At 42.9% G+C, this 19452-nt stretch overlaps 31 non-coding genes across 31 annotated transcripts; all 31 read right to left on the bottom strand.

Annotated features, from left to right (window-relative positions):
• Window positions 1-221: 221 nt before the first annotated feature.
• Window positions 222-434, bottom strand: LOC146286606 (small nucleolar RNA U3). The gene has a single exon (XR_014762180.1). It is a non-coding gene; the product is annotated as a small nucleolar RNA U3 (small nucleolar RNA).
• A 412-nt stretch (window positions 435-846) lies between these two features.
• LOC146286605 (small nucleolar RNA U3) lies at window positions 847-1059 on the bottom strand. Its single transcript, XR_014762266.1, has one exon. It is a non-coding gene; the product is annotated as a small nucleolar RNA U3 (small nucleolar RNA).
• Window positions 1060-1471: 412 nt separating this feature from the next.
• LOC146286604 (small nucleolar RNA U3) lies at window positions 1472-1684 on the bottom strand. Its single transcript, XR_014762172.1, has one exon. It is a non-coding gene; the product is annotated as a small nucleolar RNA U3 (small nucleolar RNA).
• A 412-nt stretch (window positions 1685-2096) lies between these two features.
• LOC146286603 (small nucleolar RNA U3) lies at window positions 2097-2309 on the bottom strand. The gene has a single exon (XR_014762171.1). It is a non-coding gene; the product is annotated as a small nucleolar RNA U3 (small nucleolar RNA).
• Window positions 2310-2720: 411 nt separating this feature from the next.
• On the bottom strand, window positions 2721-2933 carry LOC146286602 (small nucleolar RNA U3). The gene has a single exon (XR_014762233.1). It is a non-coding gene; the product is annotated as a small nucleolar RNA U3 (small nucleolar RNA).
• A 411-nt stretch (window positions 2934-3344) lies between these two features.
• LOC146286601 (small nucleolar RNA U3) lies at window positions 3345-3557 on the bottom strand. Its single transcript, XR_014762272.1, has one exon. It is a non-coding gene; the product is annotated as a small nucleolar RNA U3 (small nucleolar RNA).
• Window positions 3558-3969: 412 nt separating this feature from the next.
• On the bottom strand, window positions 3970-4182 carry LOC146286600 (small nucleolar RNA U3). Its single transcript, XR_014762170.1, has one exon. It is a non-coding gene; the product is annotated as a small nucleolar RNA U3 (small nucleolar RNA).
• A 412-nt stretch (window positions 4183-4594) lies between these two features.
• LOC146286599 (small nucleolar RNA U3) lies at window positions 4595-4807 on the bottom strand. The gene has a single exon (XR_014762179.1). It is a non-coding gene; the product is annotated as a small nucleolar RNA U3 (small nucleolar RNA).
• A 412-nt stretch (window positions 4808-5219) lies between these two features.
• Window positions 5220-5432, bottom strand: LOC146286598 (small nucleolar RNA U3). The gene has a single exon (XR_014762169.1). It is a non-coding gene; the product is annotated as a small nucleolar RNA U3 (small nucleolar RNA).
• A 412-nt stretch (window positions 5433-5844) lies between these two features.
• Window positions 5845-6057, bottom strand: LOC146286597 (small nucleolar RNA U3). Its single transcript, XR_014762168.1, has one exon. It is a non-coding gene; the product is annotated as a small nucleolar RNA U3 (small nucleolar RNA).
• A 411-nt stretch (window positions 6058-6468) lies between these two features.
• LOC146286596 (small nucleolar RNA U3) lies at window positions 6469-6681 on the bottom strand. Its single transcript, XR_014762232.1, has one exon. It is a non-coding gene; the product is annotated as a small nucleolar RNA U3 (small nucleolar RNA).
• A 411-nt stretch (window positions 6682-7092) lies between these two features.
• On the bottom strand, window positions 7093-7305 carry LOC146286595 (small nucleolar RNA U3). The gene has a single exon (XR_014762226.1). It is a non-coding gene; the product is annotated as a small nucleolar RNA U3 (small nucleolar RNA).
• A 412-nt stretch (window positions 7306-7717) lies between these two features.
• Window positions 7718-7930, bottom strand: LOC146286594 (small nucleolar RNA U3). Its single transcript, XR_014762167.1, has one exon. It is a non-coding gene; the product is annotated as a small nucleolar RNA U3 (small nucleolar RNA).
• Window positions 7931-8341: 411 nt separating this feature from the next.
• Window positions 8342-8554, bottom strand: LOC146286593 (small nucleolar RNA U3). The gene has a single exon (XR_014762189.1). It is a non-coding gene; the product is annotated as a small nucleolar RNA U3 (small nucleolar RNA).
• A 412-nt stretch (window positions 8555-8966) lies between these two features.
• On the bottom strand, window positions 8967-9179 carry LOC146286592 (small nucleolar RNA U3). The gene has a single exon (XR_014762166.1). It is a non-coding gene; the product is annotated as a small nucleolar RNA U3 (small nucleolar RNA).
• Window positions 9180-9591: 412 nt separating this feature from the next.
• LOC146286591 (small nucleolar RNA U3) lies at window positions 9592-9804 on the bottom strand. Its single transcript, XR_014762165.1, has one exon. It is a non-coding gene; the product is annotated as a small nucleolar RNA U3 (small nucleolar RNA).
• A 410-nt stretch (window positions 9805-10214) lies between these two features.
• Window positions 10215-10427, bottom strand: LOC146286590 (small nucleolar RNA U3). Its single transcript, XR_014762178.1, has one exon. It is a non-coding gene; the product is annotated as a small nucleolar RNA U3 (small nucleolar RNA).
• Window positions 10428-10839: 412 nt separating this feature from the next.
• Window positions 10840-11052, bottom strand: LOC146286589 (small nucleolar RNA U3). Its single transcript, XR_014762163.1, has one exon. It is a non-coding gene; the product is annotated as a small nucleolar RNA U3 (small nucleolar RNA).
• Window positions 11053-11463: 411 nt separating this feature from the next.
• LOC146286588 (small nucleolar RNA U3) lies at window positions 11464-11676 on the bottom strand. The gene has a single exon (XR_014762251.1). It is a non-coding gene; the product is annotated as a small nucleolar RNA U3 (small nucleolar RNA).
• A 411-nt stretch (window positions 11677-12087) lies between these two features.
• On the bottom strand, window positions 12088-12300 carry LOC146286587 (small nucleolar RNA U3). Its single transcript, XR_014762162.1, has one exon. It is a non-coding gene; the product is annotated as a small nucleolar RNA U3 (small nucleolar RNA).
• A 411-nt stretch (window positions 12301-12711) lies between these two features.
• Window positions 12712-12924, bottom strand: LOC146286586 (small nucleolar RNA U3). The gene has a single exon (XR_014762250.1). It is a non-coding gene; the product is annotated as a small nucleolar RNA U3 (small nucleolar RNA).
• Window positions 12925-13336: 412 nt separating this feature from the next.
• LOC146286585 (small nucleolar RNA U3) lies at window positions 13337-13549 on the bottom strand. The gene has a single exon (XR_014762161.1). It is a non-coding gene; the product is annotated as a small nucleolar RNA U3 (small nucleolar RNA).
• A 411-nt stretch (window positions 13550-13960) lies between these two features.
• Window positions 13961-14172, bottom strand: LOC146286584 (small nucleolar RNA U3). The gene has a single exon (XR_014762255.1). It is a non-coding gene; the product is annotated as a small nucleolar RNA U3 (small nucleolar RNA).
• Window positions 14173-14583: 411 nt separating this feature from the next.
• On the bottom strand, window positions 14584-14796 carry LOC146286583 (small nucleolar RNA U3). The gene has a single exon (XR_014762268.1). It is a non-coding gene; the product is annotated as a small nucleolar RNA U3 (small nucleolar RNA).
• Window positions 14797-15207: 411 nt separating this feature from the next.
• LOC146286582 (small nucleolar RNA U3) lies at window positions 15208-15420 on the bottom strand. The gene has a single exon (XR_014762249.1). It is a non-coding gene; the product is annotated as a small nucleolar RNA U3 (small nucleolar RNA).
• Window positions 15421-15832: 412 nt separating this feature from the next.
• Window positions 15833-16045, bottom strand: LOC146286581 (small nucleolar RNA U3). The gene has a single exon (XR_014762160.1). It is a non-coding gene; the product is annotated as a small nucleolar RNA U3 (small nucleolar RNA).
• Window positions 16046-16457: 412 nt separating this feature from the next.
• LOC146286580 (small nucleolar RNA U3) lies at window positions 16458-16670 on the bottom strand. The gene has a single exon (XR_014762159.1). It is a non-coding gene; the product is annotated as a small nucleolar RNA U3 (small nucleolar RNA).
• A 412-nt stretch (window positions 16671-17082) lies between these two features.
• LOC146286579 (small nucleolar RNA U3) lies at window positions 17083-17295 on the bottom strand. The gene has a single exon (XR_014762158.1). It is a non-coding gene; the product is annotated as a small nucleolar RNA U3 (small nucleolar RNA).
• Window positions 17296-17706: 411 nt separating this feature from the next.
• Window positions 17707-17918, bottom strand: LOC146286578 (small nucleolar RNA U3). Its single transcript, XR_014762254.1, has one exon. It is a non-coding gene; the product is annotated as a small nucleolar RNA U3 (small nucleolar RNA).
• A 411-nt stretch (window positions 17919-18329) lies between these two features.
• Window positions 18330-18542, bottom strand: LOC146286577 (small nucleolar RNA U3). The gene has a single exon (XR_014762248.1). It is a non-coding gene; the product is annotated as a small nucleolar RNA U3 (small nucleolar RNA).
• Window positions 18543-18953: 411 nt separating this feature from the next.
• LOC146286576 (small nucleolar RNA U3) lies at window positions 18954-19165 on the bottom strand. Its single transcript, XR_014762265.1, has one exon. It is a non-coding gene; the product is annotated as a small nucleolar RNA U3 (small nucleolar RNA).
• Window positions 19166-19452: the final 287 nt, after the last annotated feature.

Below are 19452 nucleotides of genomic sequence, written 5' to 3'. Positions count from 1 at the left end.
GAGAACCAAATTGTTTCGTTGAATCTGCGGATTCCTTGCATAGAGAGAACCAAATTGTGGAATCAGCTAGACTCGGCACGGATTTAAGCATCGATCAACATCAAGCCCCTTATTGCAATCGCTGCACATCCCAGCAATGTTGCTAATCTCACAGTCCAGCGCATTATGAGACCGATGCAAACGTTACTGCGACTGATTTTTGTTTGAACAATCAATGTAAATCCACTCAGAACATGATCCTTTCATCCAAGTTCTATTCAAGAACTTGGACCAGTCATCAACGGTGGTAGGACAGTGAACAAAGCCACACCTTTCCACCAGATTCCTGCTCAGAAAGGAACATCTGCATCTTCATCATGGATAGCGAGACCACTCCTTAGAAACACATTTCTCAAAGAACAAACTATAGAAATGATCCCTGAAAGTATAGTCTTGGTTGTTGGACTGGGAACAACCTGGCTTTATATTTCGAGGAGCGCATACCCACCTCTGGGTTCCAAAGCCAACTGAATGGTCGACACCTGTAACAATCGATTATGCTAAAACCGCAACACGTAATAGGTCTCTTGGTCAAAGACATTTCACGCAGAGTTCTGAAATCTTCCACGTGACAAAACATTGCATAGAGAACCAAATTGTTTCGTTGAATCTGCGGATTCCTTGCATAGAGAGAACCAAATTGTGGAATCAGCTAGACTCGGCACGGATTTAAGCATCGATCAACATCAAGCCCCTTATTGCAATCGCTGCACATCCCAGCAATGTTGCTAATCTCACAGTCCAGCGCATTATGAGACCGATGCAAACGTTACTGCGACTGATTTTTGTTTGAACAATCAATGTAAATCCACTCAGAACATGATCCTTTCATCCAAGTTCCATTCAAGAACTTGGACCAGTCATCAACGGTGGTAGGACAGTGAACAAAGCCACACCTTTCCACCAGATTCCTGCTCAGAAAGGAACATCTGCATCTTCATCATGGATAGCAAGACCACTCCTTAGAAACACATTTCTCAAAGAACAAACTATAGAAATGATCCCTGAAAGTATAGTATTGGTTGTTGGACTAGGAACAACCTGGCTTTATATTTCGAGGAGCGCATACCCACCTCTGGGTTCCAAAGCCAACTGAATGGTCGACACCTGTAACAATCGATTATGCTAAAACCGCAACACGTAATAGGTCTTTTGGTCAAAGACATTTCACGCAGAGTTCTGAAATCTTCCACGTGACAAAACATTGCATAGAGAACCAAATTGTTTAGTTGAATCTGCGGATTCCTTGCATAGAGAGAACCAAATTGTGGAATCAGCTAGACTCGGCACGGATTTAAGCATCGATCAACATCAAGCCCCTTATTGCAATCGCTGCACATCCCAGCAATGTTGCTAATCTCACAGTCCAGCGCATTATGAGACCGATGCAAACGTTACTGCGACTGATTTTTGTTTGAACAATCAATGTAAATCCACTCAGAACATGATCCTTTCATCCAAGTTCCATTCAAGAACTTGGACCAGTCATCAATGGTGGTAGGACAGTGAACAAAGCCACACCTTTCCACCAGATTCCTGCTCAGAAAGGAACATCTGCATCTTCATCATGGATAGCGAGACCACTCCTTAGAAACACATTTCTCAAAGAACAAACTATAGAAATGATCCCTGAAAGTATAGTCTTGGTTGTTGGACTAGGAAGAACCTGGCTTTATATTTCGAGGAGCGCATACCCACCTCTGGGTTCCAAAGCCAACTGAATGGTCGACACCTGTAACAATTGATTATGCTAAAACCGCAACACGTAATAGGTCTCTTGGTCAAAGACATTTCACGCAGAGTTCTGAAATCTTCCACGTGACAAAACATTGCATAGAGAACCAAATTGTTTAGTTGAATCTGCGGATTCCTTGCATAGAGAGAACCAAATTGTGGAATCAGCTAGACTCGACACGGATTTAAGCATCGATCAACATCAAGCCCCTTATTGCAATCGCTGCACATCCCAGCAATGTTGCTAATCTCACAGTCCAGCACATTATGAGACCGATGCAAACGTTACTGCGACTGATTTTTGTTTGAACAATCAATGTAAATCCACTCAGAACATGATCCTTTCATCCAAGTTCCATTCAAGAACTTGGACCAGTCATCAATGGTGGTAGGACAGTGAACAAAGCCACACCTTTCCACCAGATTCCTGCTCAGAAAGGAACATCTGCATCTTCATCATGGATAGCGAGACCACTCCTTAGAAACACATTTCTCAAAGAACAAACTATAGAAATGATCCCTGAAAGTATAGTCTTGGTTGTTGGACTAGGAACAACCTGGCTTTATATTTCGAGGAGCGCATACCCACCTCTGGGTTCCAAAGCCAACTGAATGGTCGACACCTGTAACAATCGATTATGCTAAAACCGCAACACGTAATAGGTCTCTTGGTCAAAGACATTTCACGCAGAGTTCTGAAATCTTCCACGTGACAAAACATTGCATAGAGAACCAAATTGTTTAGTTGAATCTGCGGATTCCTTGCATAGAGAGAACCAAATTGTGGAATCAGCTAGACTCGGCACGGATTTAAGCATCGATCAACATCAAGCCCCTTATTGCAATCGCTGCTCATCCCAGCAATGTTGCTAATCTCACAGTCCAGCGCATTATGAGACCGATGCAAACGTTACTGCGACTGATTTTTTTTGAACAATCAATGTAAATCCACTCAGAACATGATCCTTTCATCCAAGTTCCATTCGAGAACTTGGACCAGTCATCAATGGTGGTAGGACAGTAAACAAAGCCACACCTTTCCACCAGATTCCTGCTCAGAAAGGAACATCTGCATCTTCATCATGGATAGCGAGACCACTCCTTAGAAACACATTTCTCAAAGAACAAACTATAGAAATGATCCCTGAAAGTATAGTCTTGGTTGTTGGACTGGGAACAACCTGGCTTTATATTTCGAGGACCGCATACCCACCTCTGGGTTCCAAAGCCAACTGAATGGTCGACACCTGTAACAATCGATTATGCTAAAACCGCAACACGTAATAGGTCTTTTGGTCAAAGACATTTCACGCAGAGTTCTGAAATCTTCCACGTGACAAAACATTGCATAGAGAACCAAATTGTTTCTTTGAATCTGCGGATTCCTTGCATAGAGAGAACCAAATTGTGGAATCAGCTAGACTCGGCACGGATTTAAGCATCGATCAACATCAAGCCCCTTATTGCAATCGCTGCACATCACAGCAATGTTGCTAATCTCACAGTCCAGCGCATTATGAGACCGATGCAAACGTTACTGCGACTGATTTTTTTTGAACAATCAATGTAAATCCACTCAGAACATGATCCTTTCATCCAAGTTCCATTCAAGAACTTGGACCAGTCATCAATGGTGGTAGGACAGTAAACAAAGCCACACCTTTCCACCAGATTCCTGCTCAGAAAGGAACATCTGCATCTTCATCATGGATAGCGAGACCACTCCTTAGAAACACATTTCTCAAAGAACAAACTATAGAAATGATCCCTGAAAATATAGTCTTGGTTGTTGGACTAGGAACAACCTGGCTTTATATTTCGAGGAGCGCATACCCACCTCTGGGTTCCAAAGCCAACTGAATGGTCGACACCTGTAACAATCGATTATGCTAAAACCGCAACACGTAATAGGTCTCTTGGTCAAAGACATTTCACGCAGAGTTCTGAAATCTTCCACGTGACAAAACATTGCATAGAGAACCAAATTGTTTAGTTGAATCTGCGGATTCCTTGCATAGAGAGAACCAAATTGTGGAATCAGCTAGACTCGGCACGGATTTAAGCATCGATCAACATCAAGCCCCTTATTGCAATCGCTGCACATCCCAGCAATGTTGCTAATCTCACAGTCCAGCGCATTATGAGACCGATGCAAACGTTACTGCGACTGTTTTTTTTTTGAACAATCAATGTAAATCCACTCAGAACATGATCCTTTCATCCAAGTTCCATTCAAGAACTTGGACCAGTCATCAATGGTGGTAGGACAGTGAACAAAGCCACACCTTTCCACCAGATTCCTGCTCAGAAAGGAACATCTGCATCTTCATCATGGATAGCGAGACCACTCCTTAGAAACACATTTCTCAAAGAACAAACTATAGAAATGATCCCTGAAAGTATAGTCTTGGTTGTTGGACTGGGAACAACCTGGCTTTATATTTCGAGGAGCGCATACCCACCTCTGGGTTCCAAAGCCAACTGAATGGTCGACACCTGTAACAATCGATTATGCTAAAACCGCAACACGTAATAGGTCTCTTGGTCAAAGACATTTCACGCAGAGTTCTGAAATCTTCCACGTGACAAAACGTTGCATAGAGAACCAAATTGTTTCGTTGAATCTGCGGATTCCTTGCATAGAGAGAACCAAATTGTGGAATCAGCTAGACTCGGCACGGATTTAAGCATCGATCGACATCAAGCCCCTTATTGCAATCGCTGCACATCCCAGCAATGTTGCTAATCTCACAGTCCAGCGCATTATGAGACCGATGCAAACGTTACTGCGACTGATTTTTTTTTGAACAATCAATGTAAATCCACTCAGAACATGATCCTTTCATCCAAGTTCTATTCAAGAACTTGGACCAGTCATCAACGGTGGTAGGACAGTGAACAAAGCCACACCTTTCCACCAGATTCCTGCTCAGAAAGGAACATCTGCATCTTCATCATGGATAGCGAGACCACTCCTTAGAAACACATTTCTCAAAGAACAAACTATAGAAATGATCCCTGAAAGTATAGTCTTGGTTGTTGGACTGGGAACAACCTGGCTTTATATTTCGAGGAGCGCATACCCACCTCTGGGTTCCAAAGCCAACTGAATGGTCGACACCTGTAACAATCGATTATGCTAAAACCGCAACACGTAATAGGTCTCTTGGTCAAAGACATTTCACGCAGAGTTCTGAAATCTTCCACGTGACAAAACATTGCATAGAGAACCAAATTGTTTCGTTGAATCTGCGGATTCCTTGCATAGAGAGAACCAAATTGTGGAATCAGCTAGACTCGGCACGGATTTAAGCATCGATCAACATCAAGCCCCTTATTGCAATCGCTGCACATCCCAGCAATGTTGCTAATCTCACAGTCCAGCGCATTATGAGACCGATGCAAACGTTACTGCGACTGATTTTTGTTTGAACAATCAATGTAAATCCACTCAGAACATGATCCTTTCATCCAAGTTCCATTCAAGAACTTGGACCAGTCATCAATGGTGGTAGGACAGTGAACAAAGCCACACCTTTCCACCAGATTCCTGCTCAGAAAGGAACATCTGCATCTTCATCATGGATAGCGAGACCACTCCTTAGAAACACATTTCTCAAAGAACAAACTATAGAAATGATCCCTGAAAGTATAGTCTTGGTTGTTGGACTAGGAAGAACCTGGCTTTATATTTCGAGGAGCGCATACCCACCTCTGGGTTCCAAAGCCAACTGAATGGTCGACACCTGTAACAATTGATTATGCTAAAACCGCAACACGTAATAGGTCTCTTGGTCAAAGACATTTCACGCAGAGTTCTGAAATCTTCCACGTGACAAAACATTGCATAGAGAACCAAATTGTTTAGTTGAATCTGCGGATTCCTTGCATAGAGAGAACCAAATTGTGGAATCAGCTAGACTCGACACGGATTTAAGCATCGATCAACATCAAGCCCCTTATTGCAATCGCTGCACATCCCAGCAATGTTGCTAATCTCACAGTCCAGCACATTATGAGACCGATGCAAACGTTACTGCGACTGATTTTTGTTTGAACAATCAATGTAAATCCACTCAGAACATGATCCTTTCATCCAAGTTCCATTCAAGAACTTGGACCAGTCATCAATGGTGGTAGGACAGTGAACAAAGCCACACCTTTCCACCAGATTCCTGCTCAGAAAGGAACATCTGCATCTTCATCATGGATAGCGAGACCACTCCTTAGAAACACATTTCTCAAAGAACAAACTATAGAAATGATCCCTGAAAGTATAGTCTTGGTTGTTGGACTAGGAACAACCTGGCTTTATATTTCGAGGAGCGCATACCCACCTCTGGGTTCCAAAGCCAACTGAATGGTCGACACCTGTAACAATCGATTATGCTAAAACCGCAACACGTAATAGGTCTCTTGGTCAAAGACATTTCACGCAGAGTTCTGAAATCTTCCACGTGACAAAACATTGCATAGAGAACCAAATTGTTTAGTTGAATCTGCGGATTCCTTGCATAGAGAGAACCAAATTGTGGAATCAGCTAGACTCGGCACGGATTTAAGCATCGATCAACATCAAGCCCCTTATTGCAATCGCTGCTCATCCCAGCAATGTTGCTAATCTCACAGTCCAGCGCATTATGAGACCGATGCAAACGTTACTGCGACTGATTTTTTTTGAACAATCAATGTAAATCCACTCAGAACATGATCCTTTCATCCAAGTTCCATTCGAGAACTTGGACCAGTCATCAATGGTGGTAGGACAGTAAACAAAGCCACACCTTTCCACCAGATTCCTGCTCAGAAAGGAACATCTGCATCTTCATCATGGATAGCGAGACCACTCCTTAGAAACACATTTCTCAAAGAACAAACTATAGAAATGATCCCTGAAAGTATAGTCTTGGTTGTTGGACTGGGAACAACCTGGCTTTATATTTCGAGGACCGCATACCCACCTCTGGGTTCCAAAGCCAACTGAATGGTCGACACCTGTAACAATCGATTATGCTAAAACCGCAACACGTAATAGGTCTTTTGGTCAAAGACATTTCACGCAGAGTTCTGAAATCTTCCACGTGACAAAACATTGCATAGAGAACCAAATTGTTTCTTTGAATCTGCGGATTCCTTGCATAGAGAGAACCAAATTGTGGAATCAGCTAGACTCGGCACGGATTTAAGCATCGATCAACATCAAGCCCCTTATTGCAATCGCTGCACATCACAGCAATGTTGCTAATCTCACAGTCCAGCGCATTATGAGACCGATGCAAACGTTACTGCGACTGATTTTTTTTGAACAATCAATGTAAATCCACTCAGAACATGATCCTTTCATCCAAGTTCCATTCAAGAACTTGGACCAGTCATCAATGGTGGTAGGACAGTAAACAAAGCCACACCTTTCCACCAGATTCCTGCTCAGAAAGGAACATCTGCATCTTCATCATGGATAGCGAGACCACTCCTTAGAAACACATTTCTCAAAGAACAAACTATAGAAATGATCCCTGAAAGTATAGTCTTGGTTGTTGGACTGGGAACAACCTGGCTTTATATTTCGAGGACCGCATACCCACCTCTGGGTTCCAAAGCCAACTGAATGGTCGACACCTGTAACAATCGATTATGCTAAAACCGCAACACGTAATAGGTCTTTTGGTCAAAGACATTTCACGCAGAGTTCTGAAATCTTCCACGTGACAAAACATTGCATAGAGAACCAAATTGTTTCTTTGAATCTGCGGATTCCTTGCATAGAGAGAACCAAATTGTGGAATCAGCTAGACTCGGCACGGATTTAAGCATCGATCGACATCAAGCCCCTTATTGCAATCGCTGCACATCCCAGCAATGTTGCTAATCTCACAGTCCAGCGCATTATGAGACCGATGCAAACGTTACTGCGACTGATTTTTGTTTGAACAATCAATGTAAATCCACTCAGAACATGATCCTTTCATCCAAGTTCCATTCAAGAACTTGGACCAGTCATCAATGGTGGTAGGACAGTGAACAAAGCCACACCTTTCCACCAGATTCCTGCTCAGAAAGGAACATCTGCATCTTCATCATGGATAGCGAGACCACTCCTTAGAAACACATTTCTCAAAGAACAAACTATAGAAATGATCCCTGAAAGTATAGTCTTGGTTGTTGGACTGGGAACAACCTGGCTTTATATTTCGAGGAGCGCATACCCACCTCTGGGTTCCAAAGCCAACTGAATGGTCGACACCTGTAACAATCGATTATGCTAAAACCGCAACACGTAATAGGTCTCTTGGTCAAAGACATTTCACGCAGAGTTCTGAAATCTTCCACGTGACAAAACGTTGCATAGAGAACCAAATTGTTTCGTTGAATCTGCGGATTCCTTGCATAGAGAGAACCAAATTGTGGAATCAGCTAGACTCGGCACGGATTTAAGCATCGATCAACATCAAGCCCCTTATTGCAATCGCTGCACATCCCAGCAATGTTGCTAATCTCACAGTCCAGCGCATTATGAGACCGATGCAAACGTTACTGCGACTGATTTTTTTTGAACAATCAATGTAAATCCACTCAGAACATGATCCTTTCATCCAAGTTCCATTCAAGAACTTGGACCAGTCATCAATGGTGGTAGGACAGTGAACAAAGCCACACCTTTCCACCAGATTCCTGCTCAGAAAGGAACATCTGCATCTTCATCATGGAAAGCGAGACCACGCCTTAGAAACACATTTCTCAAAGAACAAACTATAGAAATGATCCCTGAAAGTATAGTCTTGGTTGTTGGACTAGGAAGAACCTGGCTTTATATTTCGAGGAGCGCATACCCACCTCTGGGTTCCAAAGCCAACTGAATGGTCGACACCTGTAACAATCGATTATGCTAAAACCGCAACACGTAATAGGTCTCTTGGTCAAAGACATTTCACGCAGAGTTCTGAAATCTTCCACGTGACAAAACATTGCATAGAGAACCAAATTGTTTAGTTGAATCTGCGGATTCCTTGCATAGAGAGAACCAAATTGTGGAATCAGCTAGACTCGGCACGGATTTAAGCATCGATCGACATCAAGCCCCTTATTGCAATCGCTGCACATCCCAGCAATGTTGCTAATCTCACAGTCCAGCGCATTATGAGACCGATGCAAACGTTACTGCGACTGATTTTTGTTTGAACAATCAATGTAAATCCACTCAGAACATGATCCTTTCATCCAAGTTCCATTCAAGAACTTGGACCAGTCATCAATGGTGGTAGGACAGTGAACAAAGCCACACCTTTCCACCAGATTCCTGCTCAGAAAGGAACATCTGCATCTTCATCATGGATAGCGAGACCACTCCTTAGAAACACATTTCTCAAAGAACAAACTATAGAAATGATCCCTGAAAGTATAGTCTTGGTTGTTGGACTAGGAACAACCTGGCTTTATATTTCGAGGAGCGCATACCCACCTCTGGGTTCCAAAGCCAACTGAATGATCGACACCTGTAACAATCGATTATGCTAAAACCGCAACACCTAATAGGTCTCTTGGTCAAAGACATTTCACGCAGAGTTCTGAAATCTTCCACGTGACAAAACATTGCATAGAGAACCAAATTGTTTCTTTGAATCTGCGGATTCCTTGCATAGAGAGAACCAAATTGTGGAATCAGCTAGACTCGGCACGGATTTAAGCATCGATCGACATCAAGCCCCTTATTGCAATCGCTGCACATCCCAGCAATGTTGCTAATCTCACAGTCCAGCGCATTATGAGACCGATGCAAACGTTACTGCGACTGATTTTTGTTTGAACAATCAATGTAAATCCACTCAGAACATGATCCTTTCATCCAAGTTCCATTCAAGAACTTGGACCAGTCATCAATGGTGGTAGGACAGTGAACAAAGCCACACCTTTCCACCAGATTCCTGCTCAGAAAGGAACATCTGCATCTTCATCATGGATAGCGAGACCACTCCTTAGAAACACATTTCTCAAAGAACAAACTATAGAAATGATCCCTGAAAGTATAGTCTTGGTTGTTAGACTAGGAACAACCTGGCTTTATATTTCGAGGAACGCATACCCACCTCTGGGTTCCAAAGCCAACTGAATGGTCGACACCTGTAACAATCGATTATGCTAAAACCGCAACACGTAATAGGTCTCTTGGTCAAAGACATTTCACGCAGAGTTCTGAAATCTTCCACGTGACAAAACATTGCATAGAGAACCAAATTGTTTAGTTGAATCTGCGGATTCCTTGCATAGAGAGAACCAAATTGTGGAATCAGCTAGACTCGGCACGGATTTAAGCATCGATCGACATCAAGCCCCTTATTGCAATCGCTGCACATCCCAGCAATGTTGCTAATCTCACAGTCCAGCGCATTATGAGACCGATGCAAACGTTACTGCGACTGATTTGTTTGAACAATCAATGTAAATCCACTCAGAACATGATCCTTTCATCCAAGTTCCATTCAAGAACTTGGACCAGTCATCAATGGTGGTAGGACAGTGAACAAAGCCACACCTTTCCACCAGATTCCTGCTCAGAAAGGAACATCTGCATCTTCATCATGGATAGCGAGCCCACTCCTTAGAAACACATTTCTCAAAGAACAAACTATAGAAATGATCCCTGAAAGTATAGTCTTGGTTGTTGGACTAGGAACAACCTGGCTTTATATTTCGAGGAGCGCATACCCACCTCTGGGTTCCAAAGCCAACTGAATGGTCGACACCTGTAACAATCGATTATGCTAAAACCGCAACACGTAATAGGTCTCTTGGTCAAAGACATTTCACGCAGAGTTCTGAAATCTTCCACGTGACAAAACATTGCATAGAGAACCAAATTGTTTCTTTGAATCTGCGGATTCCTTGCATAGAGAGAACCAAATTGTGGAATCAGCTAGACTCGGCACGGATTTAAGCATCGATCGACATCAAGCCCCTTATTGCAATCGCTGCACATCCCAGCAATGTTGCTAATCTCACAGTCCAGCGCATTATGAGACCGATGCAAACGTTACTGCGACTGATTTTTGTTTGAACAATCAATGTAAATCCACTCAGAACATGATCCTTTCATCCAAGTTCCATTCAAGAACTTGGACCAGTCATCAATGGTGGTAGGACAGTGAACAAAGCCACACCTTTCCACCAGATTCCTGCTCAGAAAGGAACATCTGCATCTTCATCATGGATAGCGAGACCACTCCTTAGAAACACATTTCTCAAAGAACAAACTATAGAAATGATCCCTGAAAGTATAGTCTTGGTTGTTAGACTAGGAACAACCTGGCTTTATATTTCGAGGAACGCATACCCACCTCTGGGTTCCAAAGCCAACTGAATGGTCGACACCTGTAACAATCGATTATGCTAAAACCGCAACACGTAATAGGTCTCTTGGTCAAAGACGTTTCACGCAGAGTTCTGAAATCTTCCACGTGACAAAACGTTGCATAGAGAACCAAATTGTTTCGTTGAATCTGCGGATTCATTGCATAGAGAGAACCAAATTGTGGAATCAGCTAGACTCGGCACGGATTTAAGCATCGATTGACATCAAGCCCCTTATTGCAATCGCTGCACATCCCAGCAATGTTGCTAATCTCACAGTCCAGCGCATTATGAGACCGATGCAAACGTTACTGCGACTGATTTTTTTTGAACAATCAATGTAAATCCACTCAGAACATGATCCTTTCATCCAAGTTCCATTCAAGAACTTGGACCAGTCATCAATGGTGGTAGGACAGTGAACAAAGCCACACCTTTCCACCAGATTCCTGCTCAGAAAGGAACATCTGCATCTTCATCATGGAAAGCGAGACCACTCCTTAGAAACACATTTCTCAAAGAACAAACTATAGAAATGATCCCTGAAAGTATAGTCTTGGTTGTTGGACTAGGAAGAACCTGGCTTTATATTTCGAGGAGCGCATACCCACCTCTGGGTTCCAAAGCCAACTGAATGGTCGACACCTGTAACAATCGATTATGCTAAAACCGCAACACGTAATAGGTCTCTTGGTCAAAGACATTTCACGCAGAGTTCTGAAATCTTCCACGTGACAAAACATTGCATAGAGAACCAAATTGTTAGTTGAATCTGCGGATTCCTTGCATAGAGAGAACCAAATTGTGGAATCAGCTAGACTCGGCACGGATTTAAGCATCGATCGACATCAAGCCCCTTATTGCAATCGCTGCACATCCCAGCAATGTTGCTAATCTCACAGTCCAGCGCATTATGAGACCGATGCAAACGTTACTGCGACTGATTTTTGTTTGAACAATCAATGTAAATCCACTCAGAACATGATCCTTTCATCCAAGTTCCATTCAAGAACTTGGACCAGTCATCAATGGTGGTAGGACAGTGAACAAAGCCACACCTTTCCACCAGATTCCTGCTCAGAAAGGAACATCTGCATCTTCATCATGGATAGCGAGACCACTCCTTAGAAACACATTTCTCAAAGAACAAACTATAGAAATGATCCCTGAAAGTATAGTCTTGGTTGTTGGACTAGGAACAACCTGGCTTTATATTTCGAGGAGCGCATACCCACCTCTGGGTTCCAAAGCCAACTGAATGATCGACACCTGTAACAATCGATTATGCTAAAACCGCAACACCTAATAGGTCTCTTGGTCAAAGACATTTCACGCAGAGTTCTGAAATCTTCCACGTGACAAAACATTGCATAGAGAACCAAATTGTTTCTTTGAATCTGCGGATTCCTTGCATAGAGAGAACCAAATTGTGGAATCAGCTAGACTCGGCACGGATTTAAGCATCGATCGACATCAAGCCCCTTATTGCAATCGCTGCACATCCCAGCAATGTTGCTAATCTCACAGTCCAGCGCATTATGAGACCGATGCAAACGTTACTGCGACTGATTTTTTTTGAACAATCAATGTAAATCCACTCAGAACATGATCCTTTCATCCAAGTTCCATTCAAGAACTTGGACCAGTCATCAATGGTGGTAGGACAGTGAACAAAGCCACACCTTTCCACCAGATTCCTGCTCAGAAAGGAACATCTGCATCTTCATCATGGAAAGCGAGACCACTCCTTAGAAACACATTTCTCAAAGAACAAACTATAGAAATGATCCCTGAAAGTATAGTCTTGGTTGTTAGACTAGGAACAACCTGGCTTTATATTTCGAGGAACGCATACCCACCTCTGGGTTCCAAAGCCAACTGAATGGTCGACACCTGTAACAATCGATTATGCTAAAACCGCAACACGTAATAGGTCTCTTGGTCAAAGACGTTTCACGCAGAGTTCTGAAATCTTCCACGTGACAAAACGTTGCATAGAGAACCAAATTGTTTCGTTGAATCTGCGGATTCATTGCATAGAGAGAACCAAATTGTGGAATCAGCTAGACTCGGCACGGATTTAAGCATCGATTGACATCAAGCCCCTTATTGCAATCGCTGCACATCCCAGCAATGTTGCTAATCTCACAGTCCAGCGCATTATGAGACCGATGCAAACGTTACTGCGACTGATTTTTTTTTGAACAATCAATGTAAATCCACTCAGAACATGATCCTTTCATCCAAGTTCCATTCAAGAACTTGGACCAGTCATCAATGGTGGTAGGACAGTGAACAAAGCCACACCTTTCCACCAGATTCCTGCTCAGAAAGGAACATCTGCATCTTCATCATGGATAGCGAGACCACTCCTTAGAAACACATTTCTCAAAGAACAAACTATAGAAATGATCCCTGAAAGTATAGTCTTGGTTGTTGGACTGGGAACAACCTGGCTTTATATTTCGAGGAGCGCATACCCACCTCTGGGTTCCAAAGCCAACTGAATGGTCGACACCTGTAACAATCGATTATGCTAAAACCGCAACACGTAATAGGTCTCTTGGTCAAAGACATTTCACGCAGAGTTCTGAAATCTTCCACGTGACAAAACGTTGCATAGAGAACCAAATTGTTTCGTTGAATCTGCGGATTCCTTGCATAGAGAGAACCAAATTGTGGAATCAGCTAGACTCGGCACGGATTTAAGCATCGATCAACATCAAGCCCCTTATTGCAATCGCTGCACATCCCAGCAATGTTGCTAATCTCACAGTCCAGCGCATTATGAGACCGATGCAAACGTTACTGAGACTGATTTTTTTTGAACAATCAATGTAAATCCACTCAGAACATGATCCTTTCATCCAAGTTCCATTCAAGAACTTGGACCAGTCATCAACGGTGGTAGGACAGTGAACAAAGCCACACCTTTCCACCAGATTCTGGTCAGAAAGGAACATCTGCATCTTCATCATGGATAGCGAGACCACTCCTTAGAAACACATTTCTCAAAGAACAAACTATAGAAATGATCCCTGAAAGTATAGCCTTGGTTGTTGGACTGGGAACAACCTGGCTTTATATTTCGAGGAGCGCATACCCACCTCTGGGTTCCAAAGCCAACTGAATGGTCGACACCTGTAACAATCGATTATGCTAAAACCGCAACACGTAATAGGTCTCTTGGTCAAAGACATTTCACGCAGAGTTCTGAAATCTTCCACGTGACAAAACATTGCATAGAGAACCAAATTGTTTCTTTGAATCTGCGGATTCCTTGCATAGAGAGAACCAAATTGTGGAATCAGCTAGACTCGGCACGGATTTAAGCATCGATTAACATCAAGCCCCTTATTGCAATCGCTGCACATCCCAGCAATGTTGCTAATCTCACAGTCCAGCGCATTATGAGACCGATGCAAACATTACTGCGACTGATTTTTTTTGAACAATCAATGTAAATCCACTCAGAACATGATCCTTTCATCCAAGTTCCATTCAAGAACTTGGACCCGTCATCAATGGTGGTAGGACAGTAAACAAAGCCACACCTTTCCACCAGATTCCTGCTCAGAAAGGAACATCTGCATCTTCATCATGGATAGCGAGACCACTCCTTAGAAACACATTTCTCAAAGAACAAACTATAGAAATGATCCCTGAAAGTATAGTCTTGGTTGTTGGACTAGGAACAACCTGGCTTTATATTTCGAGGAGCGCATACCCACCTCTGGGTTCCAAAGCCAACTGAATGGTCGACACCTGTAACAATCGATTATGCTAAAACCGCAACACGTAATAGGTCTTTTGGTCAAAGACATTTCACGCAGAGTTCTGAAATCTTCCACGTGACAAAACATTGCATAGAGAACCAAATTGTTTCTTTGAATCTGCGGATTCCTTGCATAGAGAGAACCAAATTGTGGAATCAGCTAGACTCGGCACGGATTTAAGCATCGATCGACATCAAGCCCCTTATTGCAATCGCTGCACATCCCAGCAATGTTGCTAATCTCACAGTCCAGCGCATTATGAGACCGATGCAAACGTTACTGCGACTGATTCTTTTTGAACAATCAATGTAAATCCACTCAGAACATGATCCTTTCATCCAAGTTCCATTCAAGAACTTGGACCAGTCATCAATGGTGGTAGGACAGTGAACAAAGCCACACCTTTCCACCAGATTCCTGCTCAGAAAGGAACATCTGCATCTTCATCATGGAAAGCGAGACCACTCCTTAGAAACACATTTCTCAAAGAACAAACTATAGAAATGATCCCTGAAAGTATAGTCTTGGTTGTTAGACTGGGAACAACCTGGCTTTATATTTGGAGGAACGCATACCCACCTCTGGGTTCCAAAGCCAACTGAATGGTCGACACCTGTAACAATCGATTATGCTAAAACCGCAACACGTAATAGGTCTCTTGGTCAAAGACATTTCACGCAGAGTTCTGAAATCTTCCACGTGACAAAACGTTGCATAGAGAACCAAATTGTTTCGTTGAATCTGCGGATTCATTGCATAGAGAGAACCAAATTGTGGAATCAGCTAGACTCGGCACGGATTTAAGCATCGATTGACATCAAGCCCCTTATTGCAATCGCTGCACATCCCAGCAATGTTGCTAATCTCACAGTCCAGCGCATTATGAGACCGATGCAAACGTTACTGCGACTGATTTTTTTTTGAACAATCAATGTAAATCCACTCAGAACATGATCCTTTCATCCAAGTTCCATTCAAGAACTTGGACCAGTCATCAATGGTGGTAGGACAGTGAACAAAGCCACACCTTTCCACCAGATTCCTGCTCAGAAAGGAACATCTGCATCTTCATCATGGATAGCGAGACCACTCCTTAGAAACACATTTCTCAAAGAACAAACTATAGAAATGATCCCTGAAAGTATAGTCTTGGTTGTTGGACTGGGAACAACCTGGCTTTATATTTCGAGGAGCGCATACCCACCTCTGGGTTCCAAAGCCAACTGAATGGTCGACACCTGTAACAATCGATTATGCTAAAACCGCAACACGTAATAGGTCTCTTGGTCAAAGACATTTCACGCAGAGTTCTGAAATCTTCCACGTGACAAAACATTGCATAGAGAACCAAATTGTTTAGTTGAATCTGCGGATTCCTTGCATAGAGAGAACCAAATTGTGGAATCAGCTAGACTCGGCACGGATTTAAGCATCGATCGACATCAAGCCCCTTATTGCAATCGCTGCACATCCCAGCAATGTTGCTAATCTCACAGTCCAGCGCATTATGAGACCGATGCAAACGTTACTGCGACTGATTTTTGTTTGAACAATCAATGTAAATCCACTCAGAACATGATCCTTTCATCCAAGTTCCATTCAAGAACTTGGACCAGTCATCAATGGTGGTAGGACAGTGAACAAAGCCACACCTTTCCACCAGATTCCTGCTCAGAAAGGAACATCTGCATCTTCATCATGGATAGCGAGACCACTCCTTAGAAACACATTTCTCAAAGAACAAACTATAGAAATGATCCCTGAAAGTATAGTCTTGGTTGTTAGACTAGGAACAACCTGGCTTTATATTTCGAGGAACGCATACCCACCTCTGGGTTCCAAAGCCAACTGAATGGTCGACACCTGTAACAATCGATTATGCTAAAACCGCAACACGTAATAGGTCTCTTGGTCAAAGACATTTCACGCAGAGTTCTGAAATCTTCCACGTGACAAAACGTTGCATAGAGAACCAAATTGTTTCGTTGAATCTGCGGATTCATTGCATAGAGAGAACCAAATTGTGGAATCAGCTAGACTCGGCACGGATTTAAGCATCGATTGACATCAAGCCCCTTATTGCAATCGCTGCACATCCCAGCAATGTTGCTAATCTCACAGTCCAGCGCATTATGAGACCGATGCAAACGTTACTGCGACTGATTTTTTTTTGAACAATCAATGTAAATCCACTCAGAACATGATCCTTTCATCCAAGTTCCATTCAAGAACTTGGACCAGTCATCAATGGTGGTAGGACAGTGAACAAAGCCACACCTTTCCACCAGATTCCTGCTCAGAAAGGAACATCTGCATCTTCATCATGGATAGCGAGACCACTCCTTAGAAACACATTTCTCAAAGAACAAACTATAGAAATGATCCCTGAAAGTATAGTCTTGGTTGTTGGACTGGGAACAACCTGGCTTTATATTTCGAGGAGCGCATACCCACCTCTGGGTTCCAAAGCCAACTGAATGGTCGACACCTGTAACAATCGATTATGCTAAAACCGCAACACGTAATAGGTCTCTTGGTCAAAGACATTTCACGCAGAGTTCTGAAATCTTCCACGTGACAAAACGTTGCATAGAGAACCAAATTGTTTCGTTGAATCTGCGGATTCCTTGCATAGAGAGAACCAAATTGTGGAATCAGCTAGACTCGGCACGGATTTAAGCATCGATCAACATCAAGCCCCTTATTGCAATCGCTGCACATCCCAGCAATGTTGCTAATCTCACAGTCCAGCGCATTATGAGACCGATGCAAACGTTACTGAGACTGATTTTTTTTGAACAATCAATGTAAATCCACTCAGAACATGATCCTTTCATCCAAGTTCCATTCAAGAACTTGGACCAGTCATCAACGGTGGTAGGACAGTGAACAAAGCCACACCTTTCCACCAGATTCTGGTCAGAAAGGAACATCTGCATCTTCATCATGGATAGCGAGACCACTCCTTAGAAACACATTTCTCAAAGAACAAACTATAGAAATGATCCCTGAAAGTATAGCCTTGGTTGTTGGACTGGGAACAACCTGGCTTTATATTTCGAGGAGCGCATACCCACCTCTGGGTTCCAAAGCCAACTGAATGGTCGACACCTGTAACAATCGATTATGCTAAAACCGCAACACGTAATAGGTCTCTTGGTCAAAGACATTTCACGCAGAGTTCTGAAATCTTCCACGTGACAAAACGTTGCATAGAGAACCAAATTGTTTCGTTGAATCTGCGGATTCCTTGCATAGAGAGAACCAAATTGTGGAATCAGCTAGACTCGGCACGGATTTAAGCATCGATCGACATCAAGCCCCTTATTGCAATCGCTGCACATCCCAGCAATGTTGCTAATCTCACAGTCCAGCGCATTATGAGACCGATGCAAACGTTACTGCGACTGATTCTTTTTGAACAATCAATGTAAATCCACTCAGAACATGATCCTTTCATCCAAGTTCCATTCAAGAACTTGGACCAGTCATCAATGGTGGTAGGACAGTGAACAAAGCCACACCTTTCCACCAGATTCCTGCTCAGAAAGGAACATCTGCATCTTCATCATGGAAAGCGAGACCACTCCTTAGAAACACATTTCTCAAAGAACAAACTATAGAAATGATCCCTGAAAGTATAGTCTTGGTTGTTAGACTGGGAACAACCTGGCTTTATATTTCGAGGAACGCATACCCACCTCTGGGTTCCAAAGCCAACTGAATGGTCGACACCTGTAACAATCGATTATGCTAAAACCGCAACACGTAATAGGTCTCTTGGTCAAAGACATTTCACGCAGAGTTCTGAAATCTTCCACGTGACAAAACGTTGCATAGAGAACCAAATTGTTTCGTTGAATCTGCGGATTCCTTGCATAGAGAGAACCAAATTGTGGAATCAGCTAGACTCGGCACGGATTTAAGCATCGATCAACATCAAGCCCCTTATTGCAATCGCTGCACATCCCAGCAATGTTGCTAATCTCACAGTCCAGCGCATTATGAGACCGATGCAAACGTTACTGAGACTGATTTTTTTTGAACAATCAATGTAAATCCACTCAGAACATGATCCTTTCATCCAAGTTCCATTCAAGAACTTGGACCAGTCATCAACGGTGGTAGGACAGTGAACAAAGCCACACCTTTCCACCAGATTCTGGTCAGAAAGGAACATCTGCATCTTCATCATGGATAGCGAGACCACTCCTTAGAAACACATTTCTCAAAGAACAAACTATAGAAATGATCCCTGAAAGTATAGTCTTGGTTGTTGGACTAGGAACAACCTGGCTTTATATTTCGAGGAGCGCATACCCACCTCTGGGTTCCAAAGCCAACTGAATGGTCGACACCTGTAACAATCGATTATGCTAAAACCGCAACACGTAATAGGTCTTTTGGTCAAAGACATTTCACGCAGAGTTCTGAAATCTTCCACGTGACAAAACATTGCATAGAGAACCAAATTGTTTCTTTGAATCTGCGGATTCCTTGCATAGAGAGAACCAAATTGTGGAATCAGCTAGACTCGGCACGGATTTAAGCATCGATC

Source organism: Hypomesus nipponensis, chromosome 6 (assembly GCF_054491055.1).
Source record: "Hypomesus nipponensis isolate SF chromosome 6, ASM5449105v1, whole genome shotgun sequence".
Taxonomy (NCBI): domain Eukaryota; kingdom Metazoa; phylum Chordata; class Actinopteri; order Osmeriformes; family Osmeridae; genus Hypomesus; species Hypomesus nipponensis.
This window is presented reverse-complemented; position numbering and strand designations above follow the sequence as displayed.